Source organism: Phoca vitulina, unplaced genomic scaffold, assembly GCF_004348235.1.
Source record: "Phoca vitulina isolate PV1807 unplaced genomic scaffold, GSC_HSeal_1.0 scaffold2, whole genome shotgun sequence".
In the NCBI taxonomy this organism is placed as follows: Eukaryota; Metazoa; Chordata; class Mammalia; order Carnivora; family Phocidae; genus Phoca; species Phoca vitulina.
In genome coordinates, this window is record NW_022589705.1 from 68818842 (window position 1) to 68841340 (window position 22499).

General features: G+C 42.0%; 1 protein-coding gene across 1 annotated transcript in view; it reads left to right on the forward strand.

Moving 5' to 3' along the window:
• Window positions 1-724: 724 nt before the first annotated feature.
• The window catches only part of HIVEP3 (HIVEP zinc finger 3), a 446808-nt gene continuing 425033 nt past the window's right edge, over window positions 725-22499 (forward strand). Inside the window, exon 1 of the mRNA XM_032431558.1 lies at window positions 725-3418. The gene's annotated coding sequence lies outside the window, so the exon portion shown is untranslated. The remainder of the gene's footprint in view (window positions 3419-22499) is intronic.

Below are 22499 nucleotides of genomic sequence, written 5' to 3' on the forward strand. Positions count from 1 at the left end.
GCGACAGCGGGGGCCCGGAAAGTTTCACTTTGTGGTCGGCGTTTGTTGACATCCCAGAGATGCGGGGAGATGGAGGCTGAGCCGCGAGGATGCGCCTGGCGCGCAGCGTTCCCTTTGCCCCGGGGTGGCTCCAGTCCAGGTTTCCCTTCCAGAAGTCCTGCCGAGAGCCCTGCCCCGGGGCCGGAGGCTGCTGCAGGGCACACGGGTCGGTCCGCCTTGGTTAGCGAGCCCTGGCCCCAGGATTGCTGCAACTGGGGACAGCTCAGCTCTTCTCCCTTTCCTAATTTAGTATTGACATTTAGACCAGGTAGGCGAATTTCCTTAGCATTTCCCTGACAGTTTATATTTGTGAGGTGCTTTGCTATCCCTGATTAGTTAATTAACAAGGTGGGAAAGCAAAATAGATCCTGAGACGCAGGGCTAATGCCTTCAGTCTAGCAACTCTTTCAGAGCCACTGAGAGCGTTAGGCTGTTTGCGGTGAGATGCTTTGGGCCAAGGTGCTGCCGGGAGAGCTAGCTATTCAGTGTCTTCTGGTTGCCTGGGAAGGTTTTGGTAATAAATGGCAAGGCTTTCTCTGCCTCTCCTTGCTTATGCTGTTTATTGAGGGTCACCAGTCTATGGTGAGTTATTTGATCTTCTTCACTTAAGCAAAGGCGGTTTTAGAAGTATTGCTGAGGAAGTAGCTAAGGAAAACAAACCAACCAACCCGAGATTCAGGTAAGTTTGGATACTTGTCTGCTTTACCAGGTTACCCCTCCTGTGCAGAAAACTTTGGCTCTTCCTGTTCTTTCCGCATCTCCCTGTAGGACTATACCCAACTGGGTTGGTAATACAGCTCCTCATTTAGTACATAGACCTCTTGCTACCTGTGGTTTACAGACCTGCCTAGGGACATCCTCTACGAGTGGGCTTAATTAGCACTTTTATCTGCCCATTAAGCAATACAGCCTGAAATCTCTTGTAATCAGGCACTGTTGTAGTTGAATCTTTAATAATATCTAATTCATGTTAATAGTGTTCCTATAATAATCTTTCTATTAGTATGCCAGTTCTGCAACACCAGTACATTTAGTATAGAAGCAGCAATTTACTAGAAATATTATCATGGCAAAAACAATTCTCCAACAGATTTGCAGCCCACTTTACTTAGATAATGACTGTGAGAGGCTGTTAAGGTTTTTTATTCTTTGGTGCAGTAGGTGTTACTGATCTATGAGGTCATTCCTCCCTGGAGTAATGGTTTCAGTCACTGGGTCACTTAGATATTTTTTCTAGTTATATCATCTGAGTTTCTCCCCCATGCTGATTTCTCTTGGGACAAGGTATGGAGCTAACAAGATGTGGTTTTGATTTGCCAGCCTCAATTTTAAGAAGGATTTAAGAATATTTATTGTGTTTGGGGGCTTCTATTAGAGCTGTGATGGTGATTTTATTAGCACACGTACCGGACACTGTTTTGGGTGCTTTATAGATACTAAGTTATCTCATTCTCACAATGACCTTGTAAGGGACGTACTGTCATTACCCCATATTTCAGACGATGAAATTGAGGCCCAGTTGATTGACTCAGGTTGCACGGTTAGGTAAAGGACAGCCAGATTCTAACCTAGGTAGCCTGAGTTCAGAGTCCAAGTACTTAACCAGCCACTGTGCTGTCCTGCTTCCATAGGTTATTCTTTCAACAGGTATTTATTTCTACCTTCTGTCTGTACAACATTGCATTCTGTAGTGTGGGTGAAGAGTACTTTACAGTGTAATAACAAACACTGGGGTAGGGGTTCTTGTTGTGGTCTTAACTCTGCTGCCAGCTAATGTGTGATTTTGAGCAAGACACGCGCTCTCCCTGCCTCGCATTCCCTCGTTGGTGGAACAGCAGCGGCTGAAGCAGATGAACTAACTCGATTTAACCTCATGGGGTGCTGGAGAGATGCGTGAGTGCGCGCCAGAATTAAATGTCCTCCTCCCTAAGGCACAGTATAAGATCAAGTATCAAATGAGTGGACTGTGTGTGTGTGAGTGTGAGTGTGTGTGTGTGTGTGTGTCATGGGGAGGGAGCAAGGGGCGTGCACTGCACTCCTGGCTGCCAGTGGTAATGATGGGCGTGTAATGGTTGAGAGGCTTCACCTTAAATACTTCAATATTATTTTATGCTTTGCTACCAGCATCATTCCTTTTGTAATTAAAAAAGAAAAAAAAGAACGATGACCAGGAAAGAAGTCATCCTGTAGAGGTGGGGTAACCATGTGCAGCACTATGTGAGGGACATTTGTGGGGGACAGTTTGGCATGACTGAGGGGCTTGGGGTCAGATGATGGCAGGCTCTGAGGGGCAGACCCAGGAGTTCTCAGAATCACAAGAAGTCAGGGTTGAAAGGAAACTCTGTCATTGAGTTTAACACCATCCTCCCTCCTCTCTCTCCATCTATCCAGTGGATTAATCCCTCACGTGTGTGCATCTTCCCACTCCCTGCTCATCCTGCTCCTACTTGGACTCTTCTTGGGTCAAACGTTGGATGTGCTTCACAGATCTGTGCACCAAAGAAGTTAGGGTGGTATCCAGTGATAGGGAGTGGGAAACCGTAGAAGGATTCTGGGCCCTTCTGGCTTGTGCTCTTGAAAGACCATCATTGGCGTAAAACCTGGATTAGAGGGGAAATGTGAAACCAGGAAGACTGTTAGGAGGCCTTGGCCAGAATCTAGGATTGGGGTGATCCAGACTGAGACAGGCAGTGGCATGGGGTAAGAGGGGAGGAATGGACCCCAAAAGACAGAACCCCCCCAGTGCTTGCCTATCCACAAGCATCAGAGGGGAAGAACAAGTCAGTATCTCTCTGGGGTGAGAGGGGCATTGGAGAACCCCCGAATGGAGCTGGGGAGTCTGATGGGGTGGGGATGAGAGACAGCTATGTATGTCTGTTCCCCAAAGCTGGATAATAGACTGTGGCTAATATAAGTTCCCTGCAGACTGAAAACAGATTTTCTTTCTTCTCAAGAGGGGAGTGTCCCATTTAAATACAGTGGGAAACTCCCTCTGCTTACTGAAGGCATGTAACAGTATTTCCCTGTGGGGGTTGCAGACTCTTACTCCGGCTCCTTTAGCTGTGTGCGGTGCTTCTTGGTCACGTTGAGGATCTGTGTGCGGTGCTTCTTGGTCACGTTAGGAATCTGGTGTTCTCTTAAGTTGTACCAGACATGTTGGTGATGCTTTTCTCTGCTTTTGTTAGGAAGCCTTCTTTTGGAGGATGCTGTTTTCCAGTGACACCTGTTAAATAAGTGCTGGAGAGCCGCCACACCTTGGGGAGTGCTCAGAATCATTAGAAGTTTTTCCTTCTAACGCAGATTATGGGGCACTTCAAAGAAAGCCTGGGTGAAACCATTACCACATTGACAGGCAAACAGGATCATCTGGAGGAAACAAGTAAGATTTACACAGGAAACCACAAAGACAGAAAAAAATAGTTGGGAGTATTATAAGTTTATTTCTCTCTTGTTAATTTATGTGTTTCTGGCTTAGGATGCAGCATGTCTTGAATATTCATACTCAAAAATTTATATGCTGAAATATGTCGTCTAATAGTGCATGTGGAAATAAACTGTGTAACCTCAATTTTTTTTTTTTTTTTTTTGCCAGGACAATATTGGTCTAAGTTTTTCAGTATCCTTTAGACCAGTGATTCTTAAGCAGGGGCAGTTTTACCCCTTAGGGAACATGTGGCAATGTCTGGGACATTTTGGGTTGTCACGACTGGGGTGTGTGCTCCTGTCATTTAGTGGGTGGAGGCTAGGGAGGCTGCTGAACATCCTACAATGCACAGGACAGCCCCCCCAACCAGGAATTTTTCAGCTCCAAATATCAACAGTGTTGAGATTGACAAAATCCACTTTAGATCATTAAAAAAAAAATTTCTTATAGGGAGCAAGTTGAAGCTAAAGGGAAGAGGAAGAAGAAGGTCATATAAAGTGTTCCTTGACTCCCTGAAAGTGATAATAGTCCCCTCCCTTCGGACCCCCAGGAGGGAGAACCAGCTACACAGGCTGCTGGAGCACAGGCTTCTGTCTGCCACCCAGGAGCTATTTCAATAGCTCGATTGCTCAACACGCTAGTTTGGAACAGGAAGTAGAGGCCCTTGTAGTGGGATGAGGCTGGAGGGGTGATTTCTGGAGGCAGAAGGTTTACAGGCCAAGAAGGGAAGCTGGGTCACGCCAGAATAATTTTGAAAAGTTCTAGGGAGTTTTTCAAAGGTGATTTTGTTGAGGACAGCGAGTGTGGGGCTTTAGAAGATGCTGTTTCTCCTCTGGGAGTGCATGACCCCTCTGGGCTATGGATCTGAGAGTCTGAGGACTTCCCAGATTTTTCTGTGTTCAAACACAGGGTGGAGAGTGAAGGACACTTAGTTTTGTTTTCAGGCTGTATCTGTGTCCTCTCCCCACACCCCTTGAAAACCTTTTTTATTATGGTACATTTTAAACGTAGACACAAATTGAGGAGAGTATAACTGACCCCTGTTCACCTGATGCCCAGCTTCAAGGATTGTCAGCTCCTGGCGGATCTTGAATTTTACTCCACCCCTCGTAGACTCCCTCCCCCCTCTTTTTTTTTTTTTTTTTTTTTGTTAATCTAGAAGATAGCTTACATAATTCCTGATGACCTGCCTCCCAGGAGAGGCTTGGCAGTGAGGAGGGAAGTGATTTCCGGTGCTTGGGTCTCCCTGGAGGATAGCTGGTAATGGACATGGATGATTCTGAGAGCCCTGAGAGCCGGGGAGACAGGACTAGGGCCCAGGCACATCTGGGATGGGGGCACTGGGCTCTCCTTGGGGGGAGGGGAAAGTATTGGCGATTTGGGACAAGTTTCATTCTTTTGAAGCCTCCTGGGTGGACTAGTCTACCTCGGGTCTCTGCTGGTAGAAATGTGTTTCTGGGTTTTGCAGTTGAGGGTCATCCTGCTTTCTGGAGGGCGCTTCATTTGCGTGTTTCCTTGTAGGCTGACCCCCTTCCTGTTGTTGACTCTTGAGATGTGTGCTGTGTGGTAGGAAGCCAAGTGTTCTGTGTGGCCCTCTGGCCCTGGCTTGAGGGGTCTTCACTGCCTGACGCCTCCCTGGAGAGCACAGGGCAGGGTAGGGGTGGGCGAGGGAGGCATAATTTCCGGGGGTTGTGGATCCTTGTTTGTGGTGGTGGCTCCTCTGTGTTTGTTGGTGGACGTAGGGCTGTCCCGTGTTGTCACTGGCAGTCCACGCCAGAAGGGGACGTCATTACAGTTTGCACTTGGCAAACACGGCTTTCTTTCTTTTTTTTTTTTAAAGATGCTATAGCTTAGATTTTATTTATTTATTTGAGAGAGAGAGACAGAGCACAAGCAGTGGGAAGGGCAGAGGGAGTCGGAGAAGCAGACTCCCCACTGAGCTGGGAGCCCGATGTGGGGCTCGATCCCAGGACCTTGGGATCATGACCTGAGCTGAAGGCAGACGCTTAACGACTGAGCCACCCAGGTGCCCCTAGAGCTTTCTTTTTTAAGTTGTGTCTCCAGAGCTACAGGATTACTTTGTTTTTTTTTTGAGACCATTGGAGAATTGGCATGCATTGACTTGACTTCGGTGTTGTGTTGAAATATGCATACAAAAAATAACTTTAGAAGTTGAGAGAGTTCTTGAATAATCAGATAATTGATGTCTGCGAATTTTAATTAGTGCTGGTTTCTATACATGTAGACGTTCTGGACTAAGTTCACAAGCAACTCCTTTAGTGTGAAGTTCTGGAGCCCTGAAGGGCTGTATTTTGCATCTTTATTTTACTTACTAAATCCATTTTTGCCCTTTCTTTATTCTACAGAGAGGTTTAGGTGGCATCAGCTGATTCTGAACACCCTGTATCTGCTGTTGTGGGTTTTCAGGGGTCACACCCACGGGGAAGGCAGCTCACATTTCCTCTATTCCTGAGGACCCTTCTAGGTAGGACTTAGTATTCCCATTTTGCAGATGAAGAAACTGAGGCTTAGAGAGGTTAAGGAATGCTAGGAGGTAGCCCTGGGTTTTAACCCAGGTTTGTTTGATTCTGAAGCCTGAATGCTTTCCACTAAACCTCATCTCTCGCAGTGAAAAGTTGGTGGGAGTTTGTAGGAGGGTTGATAGAGAGGATGGGGCAGGTGCTGTGAACGGGGCTGAGAGGCCTGGTTACTCCAGTTAATGAAATCCTCACACTGAACCCCCTGGGACACATTGCTTTTGACTGTGATAAATTACTGTGTCCTATTTTTGAGCTGACTGTATAAAACAGAATCACACCCTGGTAGCCCTGAGCCAAATTTGGTTAGCAGATGTGTTTTATTTGGTCTGCACTGTGTTTTATTTTTTAAAAATTAGATTAGTTGTCATCATTTAAAAAGTGGGAGATTTCACACTGAAATTTCCAAATTTCTTGGCTTCGCTTGAGTCCTCAGAAGATCTGGCAACACCAGGCCCACGTTCCTCCTTGGCAATAGTTAGTAAGAGTGGCTGCTCCTAGCTTTGCCATCTTGCCATGCTGCCCTCTTCACTCCTTTGTATTACTCGCCAGGACTGGGAAGGCGTTTGAGTTAGAGGCACCCTTGTCGAAGTTATGCACATTCTCTCTGCCAGTGTCAGGGATGCGTTAGGGGAGGCTTGTTCTGTATTTGAATGAACGATCGCCAGCAGTTTTCCCTTTGTAGGGCACCTAGAGAGGGTGACTCTACTTGGCCTATGAACAGACACAGCCACGCCCTCCTTCTGCCCCCCAGCAATGGCTAATTGGACTCTGGATGGGTTCTTGGACTAAGGTGGACCAATTAGATATTTGGGATTTGGACACCGAAGTGGTGGAGCTGGGGAGCCTCAGGCAGGAAGGACTACTGGATTCAGGCTGACAGTAGTGACGTTAGAAAGGTAGGTGAGTGAGCAAAGAAGCTGGATGGCAGGGAGATGGCAGGGAGGTGAGAGAGCGCTCCAAGGCATAGAGGGCGGAGCTGCCTGGTCTCTGCTTTTACTGGACTTCCTGCAGTGGGGTTCCTCTGTAGCCACAGCCTTCACTCGGTGGTATTTACTGAGTGTTTACTATAGGGCCAGGCACTTTTCTAGATTCTTGTGATAGATAGGGAATAAAAACAGACAAAGGTCTTGTTCTCATAGAGCTTATATTTTGGGTGGGGGGAAAACAAACAACTCCAAACGAAAAAGCAAATAAACATAAAATATGTAAGGTGGTGATAAGTGCAAGGAAGAAATATAAACTGAGTAAGGAAACAGAGTGGATGTCAAGGGTAATGCTGTTACGTTAGAGAGGTTGTTCAGGGAAGGCCTCTTGATACGGTGCTATTTGAGCAGAGATGTGAATGAAGTGAGGAGTGAGCCACGAGGAAACCTAGGGGTGCTGCATTCCCTGCAGAGGGTTCAGCAAGTGCAAAGGCCCTGAGGTAGGAGTATGCTTGACTTGTTTGAAGAATAGCAAGGAGGGCATTGTGGCTGGAATGCAATGAATAATGGGAGAGGGGGAGTTGGAGGGAATGTAGGGCTTCATATCTATATTAAAGACTGATTTTATTCTACTGAGATAGGAAGCCATTGGAAGATTTTGAGGACAGGTGGCACGATCTGGCTTCCGTCTTGAAAAATGTAAATGCTGTATGGAGAATAGGCAGTAAGGCAGCTAAGGTGAATCCAGGACAACTAATTAGGAGGCAGTGCCGTAGTCCAGATAAAATACAATGGTGGCTTAGATTAGGGTGGAGGTGGAGGTGGGGAGAAGTGGACAAGTTCTGAATATATTTTGAAGGTAGAATTGACAGGACTTGAGGACGTATTTGGTATTAGATGTGAGAGAAAGAGAGGAGTCGAGACGATTTCAACCTTTGAATAAAAACATTGCTGTGTTAGTTGGCATTTCCCCTTCTTTTCCTGAAAAACATTCAAAAGCAACAAGAGAGGTGAAAAAATAATAATGAAAACCTTGCAAACTGTTCTATTTTTGGCAAAATTAGGAGAGAAATTTAATCCATAAGCTTCAAAATGTGTGTGAAGAGAGAGAGTCCTGAATAGATGAGATCAGGTGGAAGCCTTGTGGGAGGAAATGAAGAGAAGCAGCAGGGAGATGGTGAGAGAGCCCAGTAGCTACAGATCTTAGAAAGTTCTAGAAAATCATGCTCTTTGAGGTAAAAAGTGCAACCTGATGTGAAAAAGCTCTATCCCTTGCTTGTAGCAAGTGTTGTGGGAACTGGGTGTGCAGCTGGAGGAATATACCCTCCTGGATGTAGTTTGGCTCAAAGAAGCAAAAGAAGGGGCACCTGGGTGGCTCAGTCGTTAAGCATCTGCCTTCGGCTCGGGTCATGATCCCGGGGTCCTGGAATCGAGTCCCGCATTGGGCTCCCTGCTCCGCGGGAGGCCTGCTTCTCCCTCTCCCACTCCCCCTGCTTGTGTTCCCTCTCTCGCTGTCTCTCTCTGTCAAATAAAATCTTTAAAAAAAAAAAAAAAAAGAAGAAGCAAAAGAAGTGGGGTTACCTGAAAAACCACACTGGCAAGCCACCATGTCTATGGGAAGTATTCTGTCTCTGTGGGAGCAGGGAGGAAGAGGGCCTTTGGATTGCAAAAAAATAGCTCATCTGAAAGAGTATCATGGTTGTCCTCCCCTCCCCTGGCCAGAGGAACCTCATGCAAATACTGTAACTGCCAAGGAAACTAACTCATCCAATGGCAACGAAGAAGGAAATGGTAGCCTTCTGTTTCTGATCATGGTAGGCAAGGTTAGGTGGACCAGAGTTCCTACTGAAAAATATTAAAATGTTTGGGTATATTTTTTAAATTAAAAAAATTAAATTTCCTTAAAAGCACGAAAGAACTGGGAAGAGACAAAGGGACTAGAAGGTGGAAATCTAAGGTTTAGTGGGAACCTAGAGGGATGTGCTGGTCACTGGAAGGCTTAAGTTGCTTTTGCCCTGAGAACATTTGTTGATTCTAGTAAAATAGGGCTTTGGTTTTGGCAGCCTTGCAGGGCAAGGAGGTTAGAAGTCAAAGTCTGTAGCTTGCCCAAGGTGGAGAGTCTCATAGGAGACTATTTCCATATAAAGCTGGAACTACTGAGGGTAAAGGTGAACCAGAAGTAAAACCATCTCTTCCTCCCCCACTTAGAGACAGTGGAGAAGGTTGCCCTGGCACTGAGAGGAGCAAGACAAAAAGGAAAATGTAGGTTGTAATCACTGGCCAGTTTTTGCACAGATTTTGAGGATTGTTTTATACCACCTTGATTTTACAGAATTGCAGCCATGAATTTGGTTTGACTAGAAGCTTCTTATGGTCATTAGTGCTATCCCCCTCCTTTTTGTGGGACCCCAGCCTCGTCATTATTACATGAAACCAACAATGAAGCCACCATGTTGGAAAGCATAGGAGAGAAACTAGGCATCCAAGTGACATTATTAGAGCCATACCGGCTGTTTTTTCATTGCTTAAGCTTATTTGAGTTGGATTGTTTGTTATTTGGAATTGAAGGAATCAAAACTGACACAAGAATCAACAGAAAGATCAGGAAAGAAGAGTGTTGAATTCAGAAACACACACATATGGGAATTTCACCTCATTGGATTGGATGCTCCTCAGTCATCTTTGCTATGGATTCTCTCTTCCCAATTTTTAAAGTTGGAGTATTGCAGGGCTCAGGTCTTGGACATCCTCTCCATTCCTAGATGATTTTTTCCCTGCTTTATGGTATTAAATATCTATTTGTACATGACTCCTAAGTTTATATCTCCAGTTTTCATCATTCTTCTGCAATTCAGACCCGTATGTTCATCTGCCCACTTTGATTCTACACTGGAGTGTCCAACAAGATCTGAAACTTAGCATGTCTTATACCAAACTCCCAATTTTCAACTTCCCTACCCTAAACCTGCTCCTTTCCCTTAATTCTCAGGCTCATAAAAGGGTACTACTATCTATCCAGTCGTTCAGACTAAAAGCCTAGAAATTATCCTTGAGTCTTCTCTTTCCTATAGCTCCCACATTTAGGTCAACAGGAAGTCCTGTTCACTCTGCCTTCAAAACATAAACTGGATCTGAGCACTTAACCTGGCCTCCACTCTTCCCACCATCATCCAAGCCATAGCCATCCTTTGCTTGGATTATTGCAATAGCCTCCCCCAGTCTATTCTACACACATAGTTAGAGGAGTCCTATTTATTTATCTATCTATCTATCTATCTATCTATCTATCTATCTATCTATCTGAGAGGGAGAGGGGAAGGATGGCACAGGGAGAGGGGGAGAGAGAATCTTAAGCAGGCTCCATGCCCAGTGCCAGAGCCCGATGTTGGGCTCGATCTCACAACTCTGAGATCATGACCTGAGCTGAAATTCAGAGTTGGACACTTAACTGACTGAGCCACCCAGGCGCCCCTAGAGGATCTTTTAAAACATAAATGATATCATGTTACTTGCCTGCTTAAAGCCAGTGTTTTCCCATTACATTTAGAATACCCCAAATCACTATCATACTCTATAGGACTGTGTACAATCTGGCTCCTACCTAGGTTTCTAAATTTATCTTCTGTTTTTCTTTCTCTCTTACTTATTGTGCTACTTTCTGGACCATCCCAAGTACTATTACTACCTTAGGGCCTTTGCAGTTCTTCCTTCTGATATTGTTATGGCTCATTCTGTCACATCATTCAGGTCTATGATCAGATATAACCTCTTCAGAGTGACCTTCTCTGATTCTTGCATGTAAAATAGTCCTTGCCTTCCCCCTCTTCACACCCTTACCCTGCTGTATTCCTCAGAATACTTGTCATGATCTTGTTTATTGTCTGTTTTCTTCACTAAGTTTAAGCTTTGAAAGGAGGCATGTTGTCTTATTTAATGCTTATTCCTAGCACTGGAATGATGTCTGGATCATGGTTTGAGCTGATACATATTTTTGAATGGCTTATTAAATGAAATTTGAATGATAGAGGTAGCATATCACAGTTTCTAAGAGACATATTATTTAACAAGTGGTTTTGAGAAAGTGGTTAGTCATTTAAGGATAAAATAGATTGCTATTATTATTTTTTTAAGTAGGCTCCATACCCAGTGTGGGGCTTGAACTCACAACCTCACGATCTCGAGATCGAGAATTGCATGCTCTACCAACTGAGCCAGCCAGATACCCCTAAAATAGATTATTAATAAGAGGATATTATGAATAATTTTATGTCAACATATTTGACAATTTAGACAAAATAAACAAATTTCTTTAAAGTCTGACATATCAAAACTAACACAAGAAGAAGAAATAAAAAATCTGAATGGGGCTATATGTATTAAAGAATTGAATTCATTATTAAAGACCTTCCTACCAAACAGATAAACAAACAAACAAACAAACAAAGGGGCTCTGTAGGCCCATGTGGTTTCTCTGATAAAGCCTTCCCAATGTTTAAATGATGTAATAACATCAATCTTACACATTTTCCCAGAGAATAGAGAAAGATGTAACATGTCCTCGCTCATTCTTAAGAAAAACCTTTATACCAAAACCTGATGAGGACATCACAAGAAAAGAAAATTAAAGACTGAACCCTCTCATGGACATTGATACAGAAATCCTAAACAAAATATAGTCAAAATGAATTCAATAATGTGTAAAAAGGATAATATGCCATAACCAAGTGGGACAGGTTTCAGGAATTCACAAGTAGTTTAACATTTGAAAATAAGTCAAAGTGATTCCCCAATATAACAGAATAAAGAGAAAATATAAACAATCATTTCAATAGATGCAGAAAAAAGATTTGATAAAATTCAACATTGATTCCTGATAAAAAAGAATAAGTCTTAGCAAAGGAAATTCCTTAATCTGATAATGAGTACCTACAAATAACTTAAAGCAAACATCATACTTGATGGTGGAATGTTGAAAGCCTTCTCTCTGGGATGTCTGCTATCATGACTTCTTTTTAACATTGCATTAGAACTTCCAGCCATTGCTGCAAGGGCAGAGAAAGTAATAAAACTGTCACTATTAGGAGGCAAAATGATTGTGTATCCAGAAAATCCCAAAGAATCTTTAGATAAGTTCTTGGAATTAATAAAATTTGGCAAGGCTGATGGATACAAGGTCAATATATAGAAATCAATTGTACTTCTGTATACTAGTAACAAAGAATAGAAAAGAAATTTAAAAAATGATACCATTTACAATAGCTTCAAAAACACTGAATTCATAGGAATAAATGTAATAGAGATGTACAAGATCTCTACACTGAAAACAAGAATATGTATTGAGAGAAATTAAAAAAGACTCTAGTAGATGGAGAGATATACTATGTTCATAGACTGGATGACTCAAGGTTGTAAAGATGTTAATTCCCCCAAATTTATCTGTAAATTGTGCAAACCATTCAAAATTTCAACAGGCTTTTTTAAATGGACATTGACTATGAAATTTGTATGGAAAGGAAAAGGGCCAAAATTAGCTAAGACAATCATGAAGAATAAGAACAAAGCTGAGAGAACTTCCACTACCGACATTTAGACTTATGATAAAGCTATAGTAATTAAGACTGTGGTGTTTGTGCCAGAATATACAAAGGGTCCAATGGAACATATTAGGAAACTTAGGAAGAGACCCTTATATGATCACCTGATTAACAACAAAGGTGACCCTGAAATGTAGGAGAGAAAGGATGTTTTTTCAATAAATTGTGCTGATTCAATTTAATATCCATCTGGAAAAAATAAATCTTGACCTCTTCCTCAAACCATTCACAAAAATTAATTCCAGCTGCATTGTAGATCTAACTACGACAGATAAGACAAAGGTCTTAGGAGGAAACCTAAGAGAATATCTGTGTAACCTTGGGGTAACAAACATCTCTTAAAGAAGACACAAAAGCACTAACTATAGAGGAAAATATTGATAAACTAGATTAGATTGAAATCAAGAACTACAGATCATCAAAAGACACCATGAAGAAAATGAAAGGGCAAGCCATAGAGTAGAAAATATTGTAAAGAACTAAAAACCAGTAAGAGAAAAACAAGTAGCCCACTAGGAAAATAGACAAAAAGGACAAAAAAAAAAAAGTAAGTAGTTCACACAGAGGATGTTCAAATGGTCAATAAATATATTAAAAGGTACACAACTTCATTTGTTCTCAGGGAAATGCAAATTAAAGCTACAGTTACTATCTCTACATATCCACTAGAATGGACAAAATTAAAAAGTCAGGTAATATCAAGTGTTGGCAAGAACATGAACAATTGGGCTCTTATATATTATTGGTGGGTGTGTACAACTACTTTGGAAAACTGGTAGTCTCTACTAAAGCTAAACGCACATACTCCATACTCCAAATTCCACACCTAGGTATATACCCAGCAGACATGTATATATGGTTATAAACAGTCATATAGGAATGTTCATGGCACTCCTATTATATGATTAATAGCCTCAAACCGGAAGTAACCTAAATGTCCAAAGGCAGTAGAATGGATAAATAAATCATAGTATATTTGTACAATGGAATGTCTACAGGAATAAGAATAAGTAATCTATAGCTACATACCAAGGCATAGATGCATTTCATAAGCATGATGCAGAGAAAAAGAAGCCAGATACCACAACAGGCAGAACTAATCTTTGGTGATATAAATCAGGAGAGTGGTTGCCTAGGGGAGGTAACGACTGGAAGGGGAAATTTTTTTTTTTTTTAAGATTTTATTTATTTATTCATGAGAGACAGAGACAGAGAGAGAGAGGCAGAGGGAGAAGCAGGCTCCCAAGGAGCAGGGAGCCCGATGTGGGACTCGATCCCAGGACCCTGGGATCATGACCTGAGCTGAAGGCAGATGCTTAACCATCTGAGCCACCCAGGTGCCCCTGGAAGGGGAAATTAAGGGGACTTCTTGGGTGTGGGTCATGTTCTGTTTTCTGCACCGGATGGTGTGGCTCATGATGTGGCAAACGGGGGTGTGCCACATGGGGTGCATGAAATTTACTTTGTGAAAATTCATTAACCTGTGCATTTATGCTTTGTGCACTTCTCTGTATGTAACGTATGCTTCATTAAATTTTTTATTAAAAAAAACCTGGATCTTTACTTTGGTTCTTAAGCCAAAGTAAGCTACAGCTAGATTCAATATTTAAATATAAGATGAAAATTCCACAATTAAATATGGGTCAACATTTTGAAAATTTTGGTATCATAAACTGGACTGCATAAAATTAAAAATTTCATCAAGAAGCACAATTAAAATTGTAATTAAATGAAAGGTAAATGTCAAGCTACGGAAAATATTTGTAAAATAATAATAATATATTATATGTTGCCAGTCATGTCATCAAATATTAAAAGATCGATAATACCAAGTTTTGCTAAGGTTTTTCAGAAGAGTACTCTCATACCCTGTTGTTGGAACTGTTTCTACAGCATTTTTATTTTTAATTTTTTAAAAGATTTTATTTATTTATTTGAGAGAGAGAGAGCGAGAGTGAGAGAGAGCATGAGTGGGGGAGAGGGAGAGGGAGAAGCAGGCTCCATACTCAGGGACTTGATTCCAGGACCCTGAGATCATGACCTGAGCCGAAGGCAGACACTTAGCTGACTGAGCCACCCAGGCGCCCCTCTACAGCATTTTTAGAGGCATTTGGCAACATCCTTTAAAATGTAAAATGTGCATCCTGTTTGACCTAACAATCAATTTCCAGGAATTTTATCTCAGAAAATATTTGCATAAGTGTGTGAAATTATACATATCAGGATCAAATATTCAATAAAGCATTTTTTGTGATAGTTAAAATTGGAAATATTTTAAGTGTCTATTAATATAGCACTGGCTAAATAAGGTACACTTTGTATAATAAAATATACTATGTCTGGTAGAAAGAATGATATTGCTCTGTATCAACTGAAAAAATCAGATGGCCAGGAGAGACTGATTGCTAAATGAAAAGAGTAAGTTGATGAACATTTATTATCTCATTTAAAGAAATATGTATTTTATTGGAAAATACTGGGAAAATATACACCAAACTATTAACCATGGAGATTATGAGAAATAGCCCTTCATAAGGTGTCTAAATTTTTTTTTACTATAATTAACACATTACTTTTATAGGTAGAAAAACAGTGACAAAAATTACAAAAAAGCAAAATGAAGTTTCTTACAGAGAATGATGCCATATAAGTAAAAATATTCACGAGACATGTATTAAGATTGGTAGAAAGTAGACCAAAGTGTCAACACTGGCTATATCTCTTGGGGGTGCGATTACTGATGATTTTCATTTTTATATTTCTTTGCATTTTCCAATTTTACTACAACAAGTTTGTGTTGCTTTACCAACTGAAAGATCAGGACTATTAAATTCTGTCTGTATTTCACCAGCTTCATGACAAGGATGAAACTCCTAACGAAGGCATTTTTTTCCAATCCTTCTTGCCTGTCTATCTACCTTTATCTGCTGCTTCTGTTCTTTCATTTTTCTATAGAACACAGATACGTTCTCCTTGGAAATAATTCAAATGATATAGAGCATATAGGGAAAAATGTGGAAGTCCCCTTTCCAATTTCACTGCTCTCCCATGATTTTTTTCTATACATTTGCTCATGTATATACATCCAGATATGAAGTCTTTTTTTAAACGTAAATGGGACACTTGCCCTCTACTTCTTAATCACATTCTGCTCTTTGCTGTTTCTTGGACTTCCATGCTGTTTCACCCCAGTGTGACTCGCCAAAAGCCCCTTTGCCCTTTCCTCCAGTCCCTGTGCAACCGGCAATTACAGCATGTAATTATTTGATGTTTTTACTAAGGACTTTGGAAGGGGGAAGTTCAAAAGGGACAAGGCATGACAGGAAGGCAGAACTGCTATAGCCATGCAGGCAGCTGAAGGACGAGGGGCGGTGTGGCAGCCCACCATTTCTAGTTATTCACTGAGGTTTTAGTCCCTCTGGTTCCTTGTACTTATGGCACATCCCCCTGCCTAGGCAGCTAGGGCATTCCACGTTCATTGCTTCAGGGGACAAGTGACATAGCAGAATCCAGAAATGAATGCTTGGCTTTTGATTTTCCAAAGCCTGGTCCTCATGGGGGCACCAAAGGACTCAGTGCATAGACAGTAGATTTAGAAGGGTGCCTCATGGGCAACAGAAGTCTTTTCTGGCACCCCTCAATCTCCCCCTGTCCTTTCCCCAATGCAGTAATGGTGCCCTTGGTGAGGGGAAGGGAAGTTAGAGGGGAAGGAGGAGAGGCCCATGTTTGTGGCTCCCAAGGAGGCTGGCTGCGTGTCTAGGCTGAATCCTGAAGGGCAGTGGCTATGTAAGCCCCTCACAAGTCTGGGGATCCAGATATCGGAGGAAGGCTGTGCTCCTGTATTTAGTACAGCCCAGGACAGTGGTGTGACTCTGATTCCCAATGCCTGGAGCATCCAAGCAGAGGTGGCTTCTTGCCCTATGGAGGCAGAGAAGTCCCCCTACCTCCCCCCCCCAAGCATTTCCCAGAGTCCTTGTGCAGCAAAGGGCAAGGAAAGTGCTCCTGAAGGCTGAGGAGGTCTGCACTTGGGAGGACTCTGTGGGACTCCAAGTGGACCAGTGATCCAAGGCTGAAGGGGAGAGAGGAGGTGTGGGCAGGGGCTGGGGGCTGGGGGCACCTCGGAGGATCAGGTGCCCCTCTCCCTCTGGCACCTTGACACTCACTGAGTAAGGCCTGGGAATTTAGATGTAACTCTGTGGAGGTGAGGCTGGGGGAGAGACTTTGAATTGCCTGTAATTACCAAATGGAGGACTTAAATATAAATTAGATGATTAGAGAACAGTAAATTTGCATTCCTTGCACACCTGAGTTTGAGAACTGAGAATTGTCTCCATTACACTCAGAAGAGAAGAGCTTTGCTTTTATTTCTTTGCCCTGGTTGTGGTGCCGTTGGGCTTTGGTGCGACTGGCCAGGAGCCCAGGGATTTCCTGAAGAATGACCTGCTTTAGCCGTCTCACTTTCTCCCCTGCTTGGCTGCTCCAGTGGGGGGGTGGGCGCCATGGCCTTTGGAGGCCAGTGCCGGTCTGGCAGCCACAGGTATGGTGCCTCTGCACCTGTATGTGAGCAGAGTAGGGAAGGATGAAAGCGGCGGAGTGGGACCTTTCTGGACGAGACTATAGAGGAACCTAGCCCATAACACTCAGAGCTGATTCCAAACAATCCAAGAGATGAAAATGAAAACCAACAAGGAACTGTGGGATTTTTTTTTTCTTCCCCTAAAGTAATCTCCATGCCCAACGTGGGGATCGAACTCACCATCCGGAGATCAAGGGTTGTGTGTTCTACAGACTCAGCCGGCCAGGCGCCCCCAGGAATTGTTTTTCAACTCATTAAATTTGGGGAAGATGCTTATCACTGACTTGCATTAATTCAGGGGTTACGTGATTTTCAGGCTTATGTTTATCAGTGGTTCATAAATTTGGAGTTAATTCTGGAAACCACCTGGCAACTTTAGCTTCATTGGTGCCCAGAAACTTTGCTTCAGTGGACATCACAACACAGCAAGCTAATGGCGATGAGAGAACAGAGTGGCAGCACTGGACTATTCGAGAGGAAGTTTCTTTGGAGCAGTGCTAGGGACTCTATGAAGCTCAGGATGTAGGTCCTCTTGGCGGCCCAGTTTTATTTGTGCTCTGCTGTCCCCCCATTATTTCAGACTTTGCTGATCTTCACCACAAATCCTATTACACTCATCTCCTCTGACCCCTTTCTCTTTCTGCCTTCCTGCTGATGCTTTGCACACTCTGCTCACCTCTTTGCTCTGTACCATGGGCTGTTGGTTTTTCTTTTTCTCCCTGAACTCTGACCCCGCTTTCCCTTGGCCTCTTTCTCTCCTTGTGATGTGTGTTGTTAACTTTGTGGCATGCCTTTTTCTTTTCACCTCGCAGACTCTCCACCAGCTGGGAAGGAACATGTATCTGCTCTTCAGGAAATGCTGTCCTTTGGGTGGAAAAGGACTGGTTTCCTGGCAGTGCCAGAATGAAGATCCTTCTCTGCTGGAAACAAACAAAACCCTTTTATCTGTGGAACTTCCTGTTTCCTCCAGTGAAAGCCGTGCTTCTCAAACATGGGGCGTCATGCCAGGGGCACATGAAGTCATAGGATAAACTGGGCACCTCTTCCTGGATGTTACTTGGAACTTTGGGGGGAAATCGTTTCGAATTTTTCTTCCTCATTAAAACTACTGCCACATGGTTGAAGAATAAAATTCACATGGCATTTAAAGATTAAACAGGGGATATAAAAATTTCATGCTTCGAGTAAACTGCTTTGGGTTATGTCTTCAGAATTCCTGGGGTGTTTTTCTACTCCTGTGCTGTCAGGAAGTACTTGAGGGGAGAATTTTGAGAAGCACGTAAAACATTCCGTGGAAGTGGCAGACCGCTATGGAGTTGACCCAGTGAATTCAGCACCTTGGGCTGATTTAATAAGTTGGAAAAAACTTTGAAATATTAATAGAGATTTCTTTCCTCCCCATCCCTTAAAGTTACCCAATGCCCCCATTTACTCTGTTATTAATTGATTGCCTAGGGAGCATTTGGATTGTTATAGCAGAAATGTACAGATAATGAAACAGGGTTTCTATCAAGATTTTATATTCTATCAAGATTATATATATATATATATATAATGTATATAATATATATATATCAAGATTATATATATAATTAAAAGGCTTGCTGTTCATAGCAGAGACCAGCAAGCCTTTTGATTTGTGAGAGTTGGATAATGAACATCAAAAGTGAATCTCTTTGAAGGAATCAAGGTGTTCTGGGTTGAAATGTGTTTCCCCCACCATTAATATGTTGAAAAACTAACCCTCAGTACCTGAGAATGTGACCTCATTTGGAGATAGGGAGTTACAGAGGTAATCGACTTAAAATGAGGTCTTTAGGATGGGCTCTAGTCCAATGTGACTGGTGTCCTTATAAAAGAGGAGAGGAAATTTGGACACAGATATATACGTAGAGGGAAGATCATGTGAGGACACATAGGGAGAAGATGGCCATCTATAAGCCAAGGAGAGAGGCCTGGAACAGACCCTTTGCTAAGCCCTTGGAAGGAGCTAATACCTTGTCAATACCTTGATCTCGAACTTCAGCCTCTGGAACTGTAGACAATAAATTTCTGGGGTTTTTTAAGCCCCTCAGTTTATGGCAGCCCTAGCAAACTAATACACAAAGGATAAAGTTATGCCATAGACCACAGATTGGAAATATCATGTGTCCTTAAATCTAAGATGTCGTGAGTTGTAAGATATACCCCAATTTAAGAGATGTTTATGTGTAAAGAAATGTACATCTTAGAATCAATAAATATGGCAGTGTAGATGAGGAACAAAAGTACCTTGTTCTATAAACTAACTAAACATGGCCTAAAATAGGTTGGGGAAGAACCAGAGGAGATGTGTTACAGCTTATATTGCCGTGGGTTCATGAAAAGAGATCCAGTGTCATATCTTTATGCCATGGGCTGATTCTTGAAGGTGGGGTGAGGTGAATCCAAGAGCAGAGACATCAGTACCTCACTCTCATTCCCGCTGTTTCCCAGGGTGAAGCCTTATAGAGAAGTTATTTGTGTCATCATGGTACAGCACCAACAAAAGTACAAAAGGGCAGGGTGACATGTTTAAGGTTGAGATTAGAGAGTAGCACAGAATAGTGTCCAAAACTCCTGGTCTTCAAGATAGTTTTGAAGTAGCAAAGAGAAAAGTGGGGGAAGACATTAGGAGCGAGTGAGCCAGTGAACCTAAAGGAGCATGTGGTTGAGATTAAAAGGATGCAGATGACCCTTCTAGATTTGATGCTCGAAGGCCAACATGAGAACCAAGGACATCAGTGAAGGATTTGGTGGGTTTAGAGACCAATGACTAAAGATTAGGTGGGAGGAAGGCAGTGCAATAGAAGCCAGGGCAGGCACCAGGTGCCCAAATGCCTGAGCCATGTTTGATAGAAACTTGGCAAGAAGGATGATAGTGGTGTGATATTTTGAGTTCACCAAGTTTTAGCTTGAAATGATTGCTTTTACCCAGAAGTGACTGGGTTTACTGGAAATAACCTAGATTGAATTTCTGACTTTGGAGGGAATGGCGGGGCGGGGGGGGGGCAGGACAGAAATTAATTATGGTTAAAATTAATTTGACAAAAATGTATTTGACTTTATACACTTGTTCAGATTTAATTTTTTAAACTCGGTACACCAATTTTTGCTTCTAACCCATTGCCCACCCCCTTCCCCCCCATGTTATATGGATTTCACTTGCACCAAGAACATGCAATTGTTTGTCTTATCCATTTCCCCTTAGTTTCCTAACCTGCTTTGGGTTACAGACTACTTGAGCATGTGATGAAAACTATGACTTTCTGTAGAAATATGCATGTGTATGCACATACATATCAAATTTGGCATGCAATTTCAGGGAATTCCCAGACACTCCAAAACTTCTCACACTGTCAAAAAATGGAAATAAAAAGTTGATTTTGTTAATAGAAATGTATTAAGAATTCTGGTTCAAAAAAAAAAAAAAGAATTCTGGTTCAAGATAACAGACTTGGGTACATTCATTTGCCTCCCCTGCCTTCCTAGAAACCATGAAATGACAGTTAAAGAAATGTAGAAAGAAATGAATCCATGACAGCTCTGAAAACAGGAAGGAGTGCTATGGGTAGACAAGAGATTTCATCAAGTTTCTGGAAGATGGAAATTAGATGAACTTGAATTTTATTATTTCTAAGGTTCAATATATAATAGGAAACCATGGGTTAGAATTCAAATAGGGGAACCCAAGGGGGAAGACTTTCTTCAGAGAGGCTCTAGGCTTGGGATTGGTACATACAGAGGATCAAAGTGAGCTCTGAGGCAGCAAGATGTCCTCAGGACATTTTGGCTTAAGTAACTCCTTCCTTTCTTAGATGTGTATAGAGCAGTTTGAATTCTAAGAATTGTTTTTTTGAACTTCTGAAAGGTTTGCTAAAGGAAAACTCAAGGTATGAAGTTGGAGCAAGGGAGCAAGGCAGAATAATATTTGAAGTAGACCCAGAGGATAAAATGGACATCCTGGGGGTTGAACCAGAGGGTAAAAAGGAAAGCCATCTCAGCTAGGAGGAAAATACTTTTAAGTGCCCACTTTTGCTTGACAGTGGTGAAAGTTCCAAATCTACCTGCCTGGTCTCCACCCAGGTATTCTAAAGAGAAGGATCTCTCCACACAGAAGCTACAGCCTGCCTTCATATTCAGAGCAAATAGACCTTCTTAACCACAAAGGAAACTTGCAGTGAGCTGCCTATCCTACCTACAAAGTCCTCCATCAATAAATATAAATGGTCAACTAAGGACCACCTGACATCTGAGGGAAATCAACACCATAAAAAACAAAGACCAAGGTAATCAAACAAGAAGTCACCTGAGAGGTTATGGAAATAGTAAAAGCAATTCAAAGATTTTCACATAGATAAAATAATGACACATTGCTATGAAAAAGATGTAATTCGAAGAAAAGAATTCTCAGAAATTAAAAATATGATTGCTGAAATTTAAAAATGCAGTAAAATGTCTGAAGAACAGAAAGGACACTGATAAATTACAAATGAATAAACAGGAAGGTGAAGGTGAAAAAAAATCTTTCTGAGCCTAGTACAAAAAGATAGCAAGTATAAGAGATATGTAAAAAGACAATAAATATAGTTTGAGAAGGTCCAATATCTGTATAATAGATACAAAGGAAATAATCAAAGAAATAATAGAATAAACTTTCTCTGAGCTAAAGAATCAAATTCTTGAATTAAAAGGAGCCCACTGAGTGCTAAGCAGAATAAATGAAAAAAGACCCAAACTAAGACACACTCTGATGGAATTTCACTACTCTGGAAATGAAGACAAATACTATGAAATCTCTCAGCAAGAGGAAAAATCAGATTATTCACAAGGCATTGGGGGATAGATTCACATATCACTTCAGTAGTCAACATTAGATGCTAGTAGACAATGGAATAATGCTTTCAAGTTTCTAAAGGAAAGTAAACCAAGAATTCTATACCCTGCTGTATTAATTAGGGTGCTTTTGACTGTAAGGAACCGAAAGCCAATCTCAAATGGCTTAAATAAGCAGGAAATGTATTATCTCGCATTATATGAAATTCAGAGGTAGGGCATCACAAAGGCTGGTAAATTCATCAGCTTAATAATGATAAATGACAAAAACTTTCCTGATTCTTCACCCATTCTGCGTGTCATCCTCAATTTCTTGGATTTATACTCAGGCTGGTTCTTCTCTAGTAGCAAGATGTCCACAGTACTTCCAGGCACCACACCCAGAAACAACAGTCTCCAGAGGAAGACAAGAATGTCTCTTATTCAGAAGCTCTGACATACTTTTCTTCATGTTTTGTTCACTAAAATTTTATCACATGCTTATTCCTCAGCCAATCATTGGAAAGATAATAGGATAACCATATTGACCTAGACAGGTCAGGAATTAGC